Raw genomic sequence first — 13,139 nt, forward strand, 5'->3', positions numbered from 1 at the left:
GAGCGTGAACACACACCTCCTTCCCCTGCCTCCTTATACAATATTCTGCCGCTCACCCCAGGCTGCGGCAGTCACAGCGCGTGCATTACAGGTTCAGGATCGCACTTCATCCATCCCCTTGGCATGACATCTTGAGGAGCCTTCATTGTATCAACGATGCATTCACAGATCTTGTCATCCAACGGATTGCTTTTGGAAGATTTTTGCTGATGAGTGAATCTGACCTCCAGTGTCAGGTCCCGGATTTCCCGATGGGAAGTGAGACCCTGCTGACCCACATTCCCAACCGGGATGGGGACAGGTGGTCTGTTTGTTCCCCTTGGGTTCACGGACACCACCCCTGCCCCTCTGCCCATCAGCTCCCAATGCAAGTGTGACTTCCTCAGAGAGGTGGTCCCTGAGTCTTCTGACCAGGAAAGACCCTCTGATATTGACCCACACAGCACTGTCGCCCCCACCATAGTGCCCAGCCACCATAATTTTACCCACATTTTGGGTTTTTTTGGTTAATGTGTGTATGAATGTCCTAGGGCGGTTGTAACAAAGTACCACAAACTGGGCGGCTTGGTACAACAGAAATTTATTGTCTCACGGTCACGGAGGCCAGAAGTCTGAAATCAAGGTATCAGCGAGGCTGTGCTCCCTCTGGAGGCATGAGGGAGGCGTCTGTTCCAGGCATTTCTTCTGACTCCCTGTGGCCTCAGGGAGGCCTGCTCCCTGGCTTGGAGACGCATCATCCCACCCTCTGTTGTCACACATGCTTCACACGGCACTTCTCTGTGTCCAAATCTCCCCTTTTATAAGGTCACCAGTCGTAGTGAATTTGGGCTCAAACCTAATGGACTTATTTTAAGTTGTTGACCTTGTAGAGATCCTATTTCCAGGTAAGATCACATGCTGAGGTACTGGTGGTTAGGATGTCAACATACGAACTTTTGGGGGACATGAGCCAGCCGATAGCAGTATGTTGCCTCCATGAAGGCAGGGAACTTGTTTGTTGTTATTTTCAGGGGAGCCCCCAAACCTAGCATGCTGTCTGGCCTAGAGGGAGTGCCTAACAGCTATAGCCGAATGTATGAATAAAAGAGAGAAAGAATGAATGAATGAAAGCTGATTACCTGAGATCACCCCCACTGCCCTCATGCACTTGCGGCAACCTTGAAACAACAACTACTCACAGGTGTCTTGAGACAGCTCCAACCACACAAGAATCAGGCCTCATCCTATCTGTCCTGCCTTTCATTGTTAGAGAATGTGAGCTTGAGGGAAACCACGGTGAATTAGCTCTGCTCTCCTCCCTCCTGGATTAGTGAATAGTGGAGAGATGTAGAACAATAAATAGAAAGAGTTTGGCCTTGGTCAAGTATAGGTTTGGCAGATTTAGCAGATAAAAATGTAGGATGCACAGTTAAATGTGAATTTCCCAAATATTGCATAGGACACAGTTACACCAAAAAGATGTCTTATTTATCTGAAATCCAAGCTGAACTGGGCACCTTGTGGTTAGTCTGGCAACCCTGGCTGTGGTTGGCATCTTGGCGGTGCACTAGATTTTTGAAAATTACAAGAGATTCCTCTGGAGATCAGAGTAAGAGGTAGGAGAATGGGGACTCTGAGTGAGGAGAGGTGAGAAGGGCAGAGCTCCAGACGGATCTGCTGGGGCCAATTTCTTCTGTGTCCAGCTCCTCCTATTTAGGTATAAACAGCTCTAGAGAAGCTTCTCACTCACCACCTCCCCCTCTCCTTCATCCTGTTTCCTCTCTTTCTGCCTCTTCCTTGCTTCCTCTAAGGTAATAGTCCTCCTTGAGAGAGTTAAGTAGTGTGTACCTACACAGTGCTTACACTGAGTACTGCCTGAACAGTCGTAGGGGTTTCTGCTCCATTCTCTCTGCAGGTAACTGGCCCCATGTCAGAGGCTCAGGGCTCACCTGTGATTCCAAGGCATGTGCCCACGTGAACGACCTCTCTGTTCATGGGAGACTGCAAATTCTCCAGACTCAAGGCTAATCTGGGTCTAAATACCCTCTCTGTCTCTTCCTAGCTAGGTAACTAGGCCTATTGTAGTTCTCATCTACAAAATGGCAATAGCAATAAATCAACCTTGTATATTGCGAGGGTTAAATCCAATAACCATATTGGATGCCGTGGATCTAACACATAATACACATTTAAAGATATTAACTATCATCAGCATCATCACTTTACCCATATTACCCTTACGTCTCCCCCACCCCTAAAAAGCCGATCTAGTTGCTTAAATCCTTATTTCACTGCTGTGGCCGGTACAGTGCTTTCACCAACATTTTGAGAAGTTCTCTGGAGGTATACCTCCTCAGGGCTGCCTTTGGTCCAGCAGGAACCTGCTTCTACTGACTTAGTCGCGTGTAGCGATTATCTTAATCGGTTAGCATATGTGGTCCTCCATCTGGGTAGCTTTGATCTTGACATGAAATTCATCACTCACCCAAGCATTTCCATATGTAGATGACTTTATAGAAACTTTGGGGAGCATGAGAGCTATTATTGTACTAACACAAACTGAATTTTCCATCGTTGTATTCACAGATTTCTGCACTTTTTCAACTCAGCCCCCTCTGTTCTGCCACATTATCTCCAACCTTCACCTTTCCTGCTCTCTTTCTCTCACCCTGCGCCCCAAATCCCTCTTCATTTCTGCTGAATCTCTTCAAGACTTTGGCCCTCAAAGTCTTACGTTTCTTCCAAGCAGCTTATCAAAATTTTTTCCTGAACAATTGCTTTCTCCTTCCTAAGAGAAGTCTGGTGCAGGCTACTCAAATAAGTTTTACTCAACTACAATTACTTTGAAACACTCAGGGAAGAGCTTGAGCTGCCTTCTTCTAAGGCACATTCTCCCTTTTTGTCTGCAAGAACTATTCTATTTCACTTTCGCTTTCAACATATGGCCCAGAGTCCCTTGCATCTCAGAAACTCAGTGGCCTCTTTAAAGAAGATTCCAGAAACATCTTTCCCTATCTGGGTAGTTCAGTTATCCACACTGCATCATCTCTCATCTCTAATTACCATCACGCATTTTGAATTGCACTTCATGAATGAAAAGCAATGGTAGAAAAGAATCCCATCCAAAAAAAAAAAAAAAAATCCTTCTCAAGACAAAGTTGGGAAAATGGAAAGGTTTAAATGCGTGCTGGCTGAGAAGCCAGCCTGAAGCAGCCATGGAGGATGGACTTCCCTCCATGAAGTGGCAGCTGGACGGGCTGCCTGGAAACTTTCCTGTGATTTAGTTCTGAGGCTCACATGTCAGAGTTATTGTTGGAGACTGGATTTGCTTCTGCAGGAACAGCGAGGATTCAGGGCACTGGCGCTGAGCCCTATCGATCTGTTTGGGTGATGTTAGCTCCTGAAGCCAAGGGATGTTCTTGAGGCTCCAGCATGAAAATCGCTCATTTTGACACCTTGGAACCATCCCCCACCTTGCAGAAGTGTGTCCAAGAAAAATAATGACTCTTATGACTCTGAGGGAATATACCTTTGGGTCAACTGAGGTTTCCAAACTTCATTATTACTCTAATATTTTGACATTGAAGAATTGGATTCTAACGTTGGGCTTGGGATCAATGCCAGAGGACTCTAGAAAAGTTATAAATAAGGCTTTTATGGGGTTCATTTCTTTAATTAGGGAGGCTGTGTAATTCCCAGCTCGGCAGCACAGTAGATAGAGTTATGGTGAATTTTCACTTGGTGTGAAATCGACTGTGGCATTGCATTCCCACTAAATGCAGCTTGACGATTCAAGCCGGCATAGGCTGGAGGCAAACGTATTCAGCCCGTGTGGCAGAGGAAGGAGAGACGAAGGGAGAACACACAGTGTTGTGTGGGAGACCAGGTATTTCCTGTCTCCATTCTTTCTCTTCTTACCTGACTGGCTTCCACTCTCTTCCTTGTCCCTGATTCACAGAGTCTGGGGCGAATTTAGGGCCCGGAGGCTGCCCTGGGTGAACAAACTATATATAAGAGGCTTCCAGAAGGCTGGATCCAAAAGGGAAGGGATTGGCGGAATGTTCTCACGGAACCACTGAGCCCAGGAGAAGAGGGAAGCTGTCTAGGATGGGGCTGAGGTCAGGGCTGGGCAGCTGGCGTGCGTGGTGCTTCTCTGCTTCCCCTTGAAGCATTGATGCTTCTCAGGTGTAGTGGGTTGAATGGTGTCCCTTCATGCCCCCCCCCCCCCCCCCCCCCAAAATGCATGGCCAACTAGAACCCCAGAATGTGATCTTATGTGGAATAAAAGTCTTTGCAGATGTAGCTAAGATCTCAAGATGAAATCACCCTGGATTAGAGTGGACCCTGAATCCAATGGAGGTGTCCTGAGAGTAAAGAGCAAGAGACATAGACAGAGAGGGGGAAGCCATGTGAAGACAGAGGCAGAAACTGGAGGGACACGTCTGGAAGCCAAGGGGCCCCAAGGGCTCCCAGTGACACCGGAAGCTACAGGACGGCATGGAGCAGAGTCCCCCTCGGACCCTCCAAAAGGAACCCACCTTGTCAGCGCCTTGGTTTCAGACGCCTGGTTTCCAGAACTGTTGGAAAATAGATTTCTGTTGATTAAGCCACTCAGAGAGGGGAGCCTGGGGGCAGGAGAAACACCACTCACCAGCCACAGGACACCCTTGACGCCCCTGAAAGGCTCAGAGCCCAGTGTGGGTCTGGCTTGGGGCAAACTGAGTTTGGGTTTGTCCCTCTCGTCTCCCCCCTTCTCTCTCCTTTCCATGAAGGGCCCAAGCCCCAGAACTTGGCTCTCCTACTCCTCTTCACACCTTCAGGAAACCTAAATGGTCCTGGTCAAGTCCAGTGAGACATGTCTAGGATTATTGCTTTGATTCCATTGTCAAGCTCTTGCTGAAAACATGACTTAATTCATCTTTGTTAGAATAATTGAGTCCCATTCAGAGAATAGCTGAGTGACCACCCTCTCCCTAATACTTTTGTGGACATTGTCGTGTGCCCTCCTCAGAACTCTGTGACATGGAATGACTTTTGTCCTTGCTTTGCAGTCGGCAGCGCATGGGACAAGCCGGTGGTCAGGACACTCCTGGTGAGGGTGGGGCCGGGATTTGAACCCAGGTCCACAGAGACTGGATCCAAGGTAGTTGCTTTCTCCTTCCACACAGAGCATTTCATTAATCCACAGGGCCTCTTAGAAATCACATTTCCTCGGCGATAAAATTATAAATGCTCGTTACTGAAAATTTGGAAAACATGGAAGGGTACAAAAAGACTATAAACACCAACTATTCTCCCAACAGAGAAAAATCATTATTACGCTTGAAATACTTAATTTTCTTCCAAACATCATATTATACCTTTGCAAAGTAGACACAGAGTCATTTCATGTAAGTTTATTTTTCACCCTCTCTCCTCCTTAACAATGTGTCATGAGCGCACTGTGTCCTTCAGTACCGTTTGGAAATACCACGGCTGCGTGGGATTCATCTTGAGGATAAATTGTGATGCTTCCAACCCAGGGTCATGCATTCAAAGTTTGTCTAATTTTCCCTTTCAGAAGCAATCCCATTGTGATCATCTTTGTACATAAATGTGTGTCTGTGTTTTTGACTGTTTTCTTGGGAAAGGATCCCCCCCGAAAGGGTCATTTCAAAGTGTTTCCAAAGGCAGCTTTGGCTCCTGGCTACCACGTCGGTGCTTCTAGGGGTTCTTTATTTTTCAAAACAGAACATAAGGAGGTATTATGTCTTGAGATGCAGAGAGAAGCTCTGGTTAGAAGAAGGCTTAGTTGAAGGACACCTCTGTCAATGTGTTTACTGTCCTCTGGCATCAGATCTGGGTGACTTGGAGTCTCATTTCCTCATGCTTTTTGGAAGCTGGCAGAGAGGTGCTCTCACGGGTCTGGCAAGATGAACAAGCTACCGTGTCCCGAGAGCTCCAGAGGCCCACCTTTCCCCGACCAGGTTGCTTCCCACACTAGAGCGGCATAGATGTCCCCTGGTGAGAGCCGCATGGAGCTTCCTGGGTGGGTGGGTGGGGGGTGTCCCTGCCTACTGCATGGGAAGGGCACACCCTCTGCAGGTACTGAGCTCAAAGGATCACACGTGCTCTATCACTTCCTTGCTTGTCGATTTTCCAATAAACTGTGACATCAGATATCCTGTCCTATATCCTGTGACATCAAATACTGCCAATGGCATGACTTGGAGCCTCTTTTGAGTGACAGGTATGGTAACTTGGGTGGAGCTTTCTCAACTTATAAAGTACCAGGTAACCATCTCATATGGGGTGAGTGCTCGTAATTCCTCCCTGGTCCTCTGGGGACCACCTTTTGCTTTGTGACCTCCAGTGTTGGTGGAACAGCTGTTGGCTCTGGAACACTGAGAATGTCACTGGGCTCGTGGGGATGGTACCAGCGACTGGTCTGTGAGAATGGGACTGGCCACATGCACGTGCCGCTCACTGGGGAGTCATTAGTTAACATCAGTGAGTGCTTTTCTTATTCAAGGTCATGGCGCCGCATGAGAGATTTTATACACAGATAGACCAGATACACGATTGCATCTGAATTTCAATAGCACTGATACTAGAAGTAGTCATCATCTTGAGAATTTTAAAATTACGAAGATTGGAAAATAGGAAAATAAAAATTTCCTTCCAGATAATGTAATTGTGTACATAAATAGATGGTTAGAATTTGTAATAAGGATAGCCAGGTTGATAATGTATAAAAAGTTTTTTGTTTTTTGTTTTTTTTTAATTGCTGTATATGAGCCAGAGAGACAGGCTGGCTGCCCATTAAGCAGTCTGTTTTCTGGGATTGGGAACTCTATTGCAAATGGGCAGGGGTGAAATGAGAGCTTCCCCTCTCTCCTCCCCACTCCTCGCTCCTTCTGCTCCCTTTTCTGCTTCTTCTCCCCTCCTGCCCACCTTCCCACCGCTACCCCTCTCCCTTCTGTCCCCTCCTCCTGACCACAGTCTGGACCCCAGTGAGCAGAGCTGGTCTAACATGTGGCTTTGGGAGGTGATGCATGGGCTTCTGAGAGATGAGACCTCTGTGCAAGGGTGTATGTACCCTCACCACCTGTTGCTGTGAATTCGCCCCTGGGGGTAAATCATGCTTGCTGATGAACTGCTGCAATCGTGTGACCTAGGAGCACTAACCCAGTGGCTGGAAAGCACCCAGGAACACATTATGACATATTCACCTTGCTCAGGTCCTTATCTTCACGTGGGGTTCCTGTCGTGGATACACATTCCTACATACAATGTAGCAGAAGGCCCACTTCAGTTATACTTCAGTGGGGATTGTGGAGATTGGTCTTAATTAATCTTATTTACCTTGAGGTCCTCTAAGGAGTGGTTTTAACTTCTACAAAAGAACAAGGACAGTACTTCTAATCGGGATAATCTTAGTGAAACAGTGTAAAAGAAATCCAAGATTACATGAGTAATAATTCCATTAAAAGAGGCTTTCTATACATACAGGAAAGCATTATGCTGAAATTAGAACTTTCTTCCTAATTCTCTTGACTTTTAAATCTTTGAATTGTGCCTAAACATTACTTTATTGATGGTGGCATGCCTTAACGTAATAATGTTCTGTTGTAAAATAACCCTTTATAGGTGCAGAGTTTTAAACAGAGAAAGCATTCTTCAGATAATAGGCTTTTATAGGCATTTGAGCCTGTATCTTTGTAATAAAATGTACTTCATCCCCTAGACTGCACAATCTTTTTATGCCGTCCATGGGGGTGTTCACAGGTATTCAATTAGCTGTCTCCCTCTCTGAGGGAGAAAGACATTGAGAATTACAGGAAAACAATAATAGCAGACAAGCTACGAAGATTCAAGTGTGGTTCACGTATATGAAGTTTGCTTGTTTGGACTTTTCTGAGCAGAAGTAGCACGCATAATGTTTCCCCGCTAGTGTCCCAAGGTGGCCGCGTACAATGGAGCTAGTTCATGGAAGTTACCCCTTCGTGGTGTTTTAGAGGGTTTGAATTCATGTTGTCTGCTCCTCTGGCAGAGGCCGAGCTGATCACCTCCACTGGCTCTGGTCTGTGAATTTCAGCTACCCTCACTCTACCGTCTTTCTGTATTTCCTGAATGTAATAGGATTGTGGGGATTGTGACGAACACATTCATTGGAGCCTGGCTTTTGGTGTCCATTTGGAATTATCAAGAAGCTTGGTCCATTAGAAAATATGCTGTCCATCGTATTGATTTAAGAAGAGTAATAGATGTGTGGTATTTTGTCCCACTGGAAATACGAGAAATGATTTCTTATGTTGTATTTAAAATTTTTTCACCACGATCACCTGCTGAAATAATACATTCAAAATTAAGTTGGTAGAAACCCTGCCTAAAATTGACAGATTTAAAAAAAAATTTAATGTTTATTTTTGAGAGAGAGAGAGCACGTGTTGGGGAGGGGCAGACACACACACACACACACACACACACACACACACACACACACACACAGAATCTGAAGCAGGCTCCAGGCTCCAAGATGTCAGCACAGAGTCCGACATGGGGCTCAAACTCACAAATTGTGAGATTGTGACCTGAGCCGAAGTTGGACGCTTAACTGACTGGGCCACCCAGGCACCCCAAAACTGACAGATTTTTTTAAGAACAAGGGAGATTTGAGAAACCTGGTGTTCCTTGTTCTGGAAGGTTCTGTACCAGGCCAGTTTGGGAGGGTGGCTGTGCCTTCCTCCCGTCCCCTGCCCCTGTGGGGAATGGAGGGCATGGGGCCGCAGGTTATTTAAGGAAGGATGCTGACAGTTTGACTGTGACACACGCCTGTATCTTCTGTTCAGGGTTAGATTGGAAAGAGCCCTGATTCTGGCAGGCTCTAGGTTGCAAGGTGCTGACTTGTGTGTCCTGTCCTTTGCAGTATTTCTGGCCACAGCTGAGAGGAGTGAGGGACTGTTCAGGGATATCTGCTTATAGGACAGAGCAGAGCCTCAGATGTTGAATTTGCTTCTGAACATTTTACAAGGAGCCTGGCATACAGTGTCGACAAATATTTGCTGAATGAATAAATAAATTGTCTAGAGTGTCTCTCCTTTTTTTAACCCTTCATTCACTTAAAAAAAAATTTTTTTTCTCTTGAAGTAGAATGCACACACAGAGAAGTGCACAACCATAAATGTGGCATTTAGGAGATGACACTATGAAACATCCCCGTGTCACCTTGTCACTGGCCGCCTAATTCAGAGAGAAGACTGTGTTGGTCCACTCAGGCTGCTATAAAAAAGTACCCGCCAGGTGGCTTATAAGCAACAGAAATGTATTTTTCCATGTTCTGGAGGGTGGAAGTCTGATTTCCCTGGTACCAGGCGTTCCAGATCGCAGACTTAATCGCTCTGTCCTCACCTGGAAGAAGTGGGGAGGGGGCTCTCTGCGCCTCTTTTGTGAGCACACTAATCTCATTGGTCAGGGCTCCACCTTAGGACCCTCATCACCTCCCCAAAGCCCCACCCGCTAATTACATCACCTTGCTCATTTTCAACATATGGATTTTGGGGGGACGCAAACATGCAGATCATAGCAAGAATGTTTGCAGCCCTCCAGAAGCCCCTCTCCTCCTCCAGATCACTGCCCTTCCCCTCCCCTTAAAGACCATCAATATGCGGGACGCCTGGGTGGTTCAGTTGGGGCCCCCTCGTGCTCTGTCTCTCTCTCTCTCTCTCTCTCTGTCAAAAATAAAATAAAAATTTTCAAGAAAAGGCCATCAACATGCTGACTTTTGTCAGCTCCTCTTTGCGGGTACACCTGGCAGGCAGCATCCTGAGCCCACATGCCATTCTCGGTGAACGGAATCAACCAGTATGTTTCCCTCTGCGTTTGGCTTCTTCTGTTCCCCTCACGTGGGTGGTGGTCACTTGCGTCGTTGTGTGTGGTTCTTTAGCTTTCGTGGCTGTTTGGTATTCTGTTGTGTGACTGCACAACAAATTATTCAGCTGTCCTGCTGTTAATGGACATCTGGGCTTTGGCTCTTACAAAGATCCCTCCCTAAGCGTCACTCTGTGTGGCCCCTCGTCACCTGTGCGTGTGGCTCTGTAGAGGGTACACCCAGGCAGGGCTGCCCCTGGATCAGGGCAAGAGGGCCCCATGCTGGGCTGTGCATAGAATCACCACAGCAAACCACACATTTATTTAGGGACACACACGGCATCTTTCCCATTCAGCACCTGTCCCTGTGTGCAGCGTGACCCTTAATCCCAGACCTCTTATCTGGTGACTGACACCATCAGGCCCCCACATAAACTTCCTCACATTGGATCTGTGTTTTAAGAGCAAAGAAAAGGCTCTGAGTGCCAGAAAGGGGGTGTGAGTTGCCCCAGGCTTTGCAGTGAGGGAGCTGCTAGAGGGGCTTGGTGGAGTGCAGGTGTAGTGGGACATGATGGGAAGCATGATGGCAAATCTACTCATTGGCTTGTGGAAGGATTTCAATGCAAGAATTGTGAGTAGCTTTATATGTATAAACCATTTAATAGGATTAAATTATAGTTTAGAAACTTATATAATTACAGCTTTATTTGTATAACTTGGATATAAAATTCTTGACTTTATTAATTATAATGTGTGTTTGACCTTTAATTTAAAAAATTAATTTAGGGGCACCTGGGTGGCTCAGTCGGTTACGTGTCTAACTCTTGGTTTTGGCTCAGCCCATGATCCCAGGATCGTGGGATAGAGCCCTGTGTCCGGCTCTGTGCTAACAGTGTGGAGCCTGCTTGGGATTCTCTGTCTCCCTCTCTCTCTCTCTCTGCCTTTCCTCTACTTGCTCTCTCTCTCTCTCTCTCTCTCTCTCTCAAAGTAAATAAATAAAATTAAAAAATATTTTGAAAAATTAGTTTAAATATTTTAGGAAAAGAACTCTTTGGGAAAATACAAGTATTTCAAAATTATAAATTCTTGGGGCGCCTGGGTGGCTCCGTCAGTTAAGCGTCTGACGTCGACTCAGGTCATGGTCTCATGGTGCGTGAGTTCGAGCCCTGCGTTGGGCTCTGTGCTGACAGCTCAGAGCCTGGAGCCTGTTTCAGATTCTGTGTCTCCCCCTCCCTCTGCCCCTCTCTCTCTCCCTCTCTCTCTCTCTCTCTCAAAAATAAATAAACACTAAAAACATGTTTTTTAATTATAAATTCTTTAAGAAAAAAAGTTTTAATGTTTATTTATTTTTGCGAATAGGGGAGGGCAGAGAGAGAGAGAAACACAGAATCTGAAACAGGCTCCAGGCTCTGAGCTGTCAGCACAGAGCCCGACGCAGGGCTCGAACTCACGGACTGCGAGATCGTGACCTGAGCCGAAGTCAGACGCTTAACAGACTAATCCACCCAGGTGCCCCCAAATTATAAGTTCTTAACATTATTTCAAAACATTTACAGACTTCCATATTTCATGATTTAATTTATATTTTGGTGGAAGTTTATTCAAATGTATACATTCAAGTAACATTTTGTTGTATATTTTAATCTGAAATACATATTATAAGGTAAAAAGTTACTTTAGATCATGGAGAATAAAATGTAAATTAATTTTTGTGTATTTGTGGAAACAGAATATGGAAACAGGGCTCAGAAATGAAAAGCTAAAAAAAGAAGTAAGTTTTTCAGAGGGTGCCCTGCATAGATTGAAAAAGCAATCTGGAAATAAGGAAATTAAGCAGACTTTTGTCAAGTGTGACTCACATGAAATTTACAAACGGGATATTATAAATTTTATAATTAGTCAGATTTAATTAATGACACAATAATGAAAATGAGCATAAAGTTATTCTCACCAAATAGAAAAAGAGGTCAGATAAAAATCTCTTTTATTTGTTAGTAAGGGAAGATTGAAGTTTGGATCAAACAATGGAAATGGAAAAGAGTAACTCTTATCAAATCTGCAACCAGAAGCCGCAGACAGAGCCCTGCCTGTTGCTGTGATGAGGTGACATTCACGACATTTGGTAAATTGGGCAAGAACGTGGAGACCTCCGCACATCGTCGTGATAGTGTGTGAATGTTTCTAGCAAACAGTCTGATTCAAATTGATGAATCAGATTTTCCCTTCGGTAGGTCTGACAGAACACTTAGTATTTTACATCAAAATTAAATTATTTCTAGCGGAGAAAGAAAGTACGGAGACCAACTTTTATAGTTTAGGTTTAAAGGCAAAGTATTTTATTTTTGTGTGTGGTGTAAGAAAGTGGTCCAGTCTTCCCCGGTTATTGTGGAGCCAGTCACTGTGAGCAGAAGAGTCCCCCCAGGGCACCCTGTACCAGGTGACATGGTGAGTCCCCCACGCCAACCAGCACAAGCGCAGGAAGTTTTTGGAGATGGTGGAGCTGTAGGTCAGCTTGAAGACCTCTGACCCTCAGAAGAACAAACGCTTCTCAGGCATCATCAGGCTTAAGTCCACTCCCTGCCCTATGTTCTCTGTCTGTGTTTTGGGGGCCAGCAGCACTGCAATGAGGCCAAGGCTGTGGATATTCCCCACATGGACATCGGGGCACCAACGAAACTCAGCAGAAATAAAAACTTAGTCAAGAAGCCGGATTAGAAGTATGATGCTGTTTTGGCTTCAGAATCTGTGCTCAAGCAGATCCCACGAATCCTGGTCCGGGACTGAATAAGGCTGGCAAGTTCCCCTCTTTGCTGACCTCCCATGAGAACATCATGGCCAAAGGGGCTGAAGTGAAGTCCATGATCAAATCCCACATGAAGAGGGTGCTGTGTCTGGCCTTGGCCATTAGCCATGTGAAAATGACAGATGATGGGCTTGTGAACAACATCCAGTTAGCTGTGAGTTGGTGAACGTCCGGGCTTTATACATCGAGAGCACCATGGGCAAGCCCCAACGCCTGCACTAAGGCACAGCTTGATAATCCCTAGTGCTGTCAAACAAACAAAGAAACAAACAAACAAACAAGTAAGTAAAGGAATAAATAACGTGGCCCAACTCTTTTGCATGTCGCTGTCCAGTTTTCCCAATACCATTTGTTGAAGAGATTGTCTTCTTCCCATTGGATATTCATTCATGCTTTGTGGAAGATGAGTTGACCATATAGTTCTGGGTCCGTTTCTGGGGTTTCTATTCTGTTCGATTGATCTATGTGTCTGGTTTTTTTGCCAGTACCATACTGTCTTGATGATTAC

At 45.6% G+C, this 13,139-nt stretch overlaps 1 pseudogene; it reads left to right on the plus strand.

The window, feature by feature from the left end:
• LOC115524733 overlaps window positions 1-12,879 on the plus strand; it is a 28,882-nt pseudogene extending 16,003 nt beyond the window's left edge.
• Window positions 12,880-13,139: the final 260 nt, after the last annotated feature.

This window comes from Lynx canadensis, chromosome A1, assembly GCF_007474595.2.
Source record: "Lynx canadensis isolate LIC74 chromosome A1, mLynCan4.pri.v2, whole genome shotgun sequence".
In the NCBI taxonomy this organism is placed as follows: domain Eukaryota; kingdom Metazoa; phylum Chordata; class Mammalia; order Carnivora; family Felidae; genus Lynx; species Lynx canadensis.